Genomic DNA, 3,848 nt, shown 5'->3' on the forward strand with positions numbered 1-3,848 from the left:
TATAAAATAAAATAAATAAATTTGTTCAAGTTCAAATGTTTTCTTTTCAGGAAGCATCTAGATTCTCCACTTCACTGCCATAGATGTCATCAGTATGCTTTCCCCTGTCTTTCTTGCTATGCCTGTTCTATCCTAGTATATCCTCCCAGCTCTGAGTAATCCTTTGTGTCCAATTCTACCAGGAAGTGCTTTGTCATTATATAATTTTGATAGCAACAGAGTAAGTCACTTAAAATTTTGTTTCAAAATGAAAATCTTCCTGGTAAATCATATCAGTGTCATGAATATTATATATTGATTTCACTTGGCAGAGCATCTAGGATTTTATTTTAAAATTGATGTGACAAAGGCTTTCATTTTTTTTTTACAGTGAATTTATAACCCACCTAGATTTTTAAAATCCTGTCTTCAAAATTATACTCTAAAATCCAAAACGTATCCTTTTTTCATAACTTCAAGTGTCTTTCTCCAACAGATGATTTCAAATTATTTACTCAAGAGATACTGTAGTCACTTTTTTTTTCTTTTTCTTGAGACAGAGTCTCACTGTGGCCCAGGCTGCATGCAGTGGGGCAATCTCAGCTCACAGTAACCTCCACCTCCCAGGTTCAAGGGACTCTTCTGCCTCAGCCTCCTGAATAGTTGAGATTACAGGTGTGTGCCACCACGCCTGGCTAATTTTCATATTTTTAGTAGAGGCAGTGTTTCACCATGTTGGCCAGGCTGGTCTTGAGCTCCTGGCCTCAAGCAATCCACCCACCTTGGCCTCCCAAAGTGCTGGAATTATAGACATGAGCCACCGTCCTGGCCTGTAGTCGCCTTCTTTGCAAAACATGAGAGCATTTGGGACTTTATTAGCCAGATATATTTAAGAAGAATAATTTAGGAAAACAGTATTCATTGGTATTATGAGAAAGTTCAGAAATGTGGTTACATGTTAAAGTTCTCAGTCAAGAACTCAAGGAGGTTGTTGGTAGGAATTAAGCTTTTGAAAAAGACCAATGAATGACCAGTAACTGATGAAAAGATGTTCAATCTTAGTAATCAGTGAGTGCAAATTAAAACAGTGAGATAACACCGTTCACTTATTACATTGGCAAACATTAGAAAGTTTAATAATACCAACTCTAGGTGAGGGTATGAGAAAACAAGTTAACTTTCATATCCTGCATGTAGGAAGTTAGATTGGTATATCTACTCTTATCTATTAAAATAAAAAATATGTATACCCTATGACTTAGAAATCCCACTTTAAAAATTTACTCTAGCTTTGGAAAACACTTGGACATGTACACATAGAGACATGTATAGAATTGTTCATTGCGTCAGAGACATGTATAGAATTGTTCATTGCATCATCATTTGTAAGTAAAAATTTGGATGCAATCTAAATGTTTAACAGTGGAAAATGACTAACTCATCTGTGTAGCAGCTTTGACAGAATGCTGAAAATCAGACAAGAAGTGATCTTAAGTATACTGAAACTATAAAGATATATTGACCCTAATTTCAATTTCTTAAAGGCCATCCAAAGAACAAAGACAAAGTTTACTTTTTTTTCCTTTAAAAAGAAGAGTAAAACTTATTCTGTCTTACATTTACCATGTGGGTTTATTGGATTCTTTTATAAATGTAAGATGCATTTTGGGATCTTCAGTGATCTTATTTTTTCTATATCTTGGAACATTTTGTTATTTCATCATCTTGAGAATTGTTTCAATATTGTTTATCAATTGTTTCAATTATGCTATAAAAGTCTAAAATAAAAAGAAAATGGGAGAATGATGATGCACGAGTGAGGGGAGAAATCACTGTCACATCATCCTTCTGTTTTCTTATTGTACTGCCCATGTTACATCATCTCCCAAGAAGGTATAAAAGAAAAGTGCAGATGCCACGGTTGGAATCTGCTTCTCACTTTCATTGAACACAGTTGAAAATTTAGAATTTTCCATCTTTCACCCATAAAAGCGAAGAGAAAAAAATTGGCAGAGGCCTTTCACAATTATTAGGTTAATCAGATGATGAATGTGAAGAGAAAGAAACCAGTGCTCTGGATATTCTTGATGATGGTGAAATTTCATGTATCAGCAAAATCTGAGATTCTGAATGCTCAGACAATATCCTAGGTGAGTTTTCTCAAACTGAAGAATTGGCATGTGAATAATGTATTTGTAAGGGCAAAATGAACCCTGTTATTCTCATCAGTTAGTCATTCAATAGGAAACATTCATCATGAAATATTTGATGACAAAAACCTGGACTATTCTGTTTTGTTGAAAGACGTGATAGTATGCTTCTATCTTTCATAATATTTATTCACTAAAATTTACTAGGTACAATTTATAGGTGGACAGACAGGAGATTGAAAGGATATAGATGATATAGAATAAAAGTACTCATTTGATTATTCTAATTGGTGCTGATAAGTCTGAAAATGAAAATATTTTGCAATTATGAAGCAAAGATGACAATCTTCTCTTTAAGAAAATTATGAGCTTTAAAAGATTTCAAAACTTTCAAGTATTAGCATTTCATTGATACAAGTATGAAAAGAATCAGAAATAATGAGCTCTAGAACCTATTAGAAATGTATTAATATTTGGAATATAGTGTTTATGAATGAATATGTTCCAGGTGCATGCTTGACAGCTGATGAGCAATGACATTCAGAATGTGTTACTCATTTCAGATATATATGCCTTGAAAACCAGGAAAATATGGAATAAAACTTTGAGATTTGCTGTGTTTAAATTCTTATTAAAAATTTTCATGAGGTTGATTTTTTTTTTTTACTATCCCTTTATTCACATTTCTGTAAAATTATTTGTGAAATGACCTTAAAGGAGTACATTGGATACACATGGTAAATGGTAAAATCTATTTTGTGTGTGTGTACTGAGGGTTAACTCAGTATAGTAACTGAGGATTAACTACTGAATTTTTTAAGTTTCAGAATGATATATTACAGGATGACTTTACTAAAGAAATCACAACCAGTATGATGCATATATCAACATAAATGCACAGAAGAAGGTTGGAAAGGGTAGACACCCAAGCTGGTCTCAGTAGTAACCTCTGGGAAGGAGAGCTGAGAGTAGGGCAGGGCTCAGAGGGGCTTAGAGACACAGTTAAAACTGTAGATGAAACAAATGTAGATGTTTTGTTAAAAAAAAACATAAAGACCAACAGTGCACCTGGAACATATTCATTCATAAATACTAAATTCCAAATATCAATACACGTCTAACAGGTTCTAGAGCTCATTATTTCTGATTCTTTTCACCCTTGTATCAACAAAAATGCAAATACTTAAAGTTTTTGAAATCTTTTAAAGCTCATAATTTTGTAAAAGATGGTCATCTTTGCTCCATAATTGTAAAATATTTTCATTTTTAGACTTACCAACACCAAATCAACAAAAATGATTTTTGTATCAAAGTAAAAGATACAAAAGACCATAGAAAGATGTTTTAATTACACAATGTATGAAAATTTCAGGTCAATTCATTTCCAATTCCAACACATAGTTTATATTAATAATTACATCTAGAAATAATGTTATTTGATTTACATTATTATATTCATTAATGAAAATAAGTAGCAGTAATCTGAACTGTTATCTTTACTAATGAAAATATTGGTTTGATCTCAGACAGTAATAGGAAAATGAAAAATAAAGCCTGACATGGTGACATGCACCTATAGTCCCAGCCTCCTCAAGGGGCTGAGGCAAGAGGATCACTTGAGCCCAGGAGTTTGAGGTTGTAGCATGCTATGATTGTGTCTGTGAATAGTCACTGCACTCCAGCCTGGGCAGCATAGTGAGACCCTATCTCTAAAAAAAA

General features: G+C 33.1%; 1 protein-coding gene across 5 annotated transcripts in view; it reads left to right on the forward strand.

Annotated features, from left to right (window-relative positions):
• MSH3 (mutS homolog 3) overlaps positions 1 to 3,848 on the forward strand; it is a 226,200-nt gene that overhangs the window by 140,175 nt on the left and 82,177 nt on the right. The window lies entirely within an intron of this gene.

The sequence above is a fragment of the Cebus imitator genome, unplaced genomic scaffold (genome assembly GCF_001604975.1).
Source record: "Cebus imitator isolate Cc_AM_T3 unplaced genomic scaffold, Cebus_imitator-1.0 Scaffold16, whole genome shotgun sequence".
Lineage (NCBI taxonomy): Eukaryota > Metazoa > Chordata > Mammalia > Primates > Cebidae > Cebus > Cebus imitator.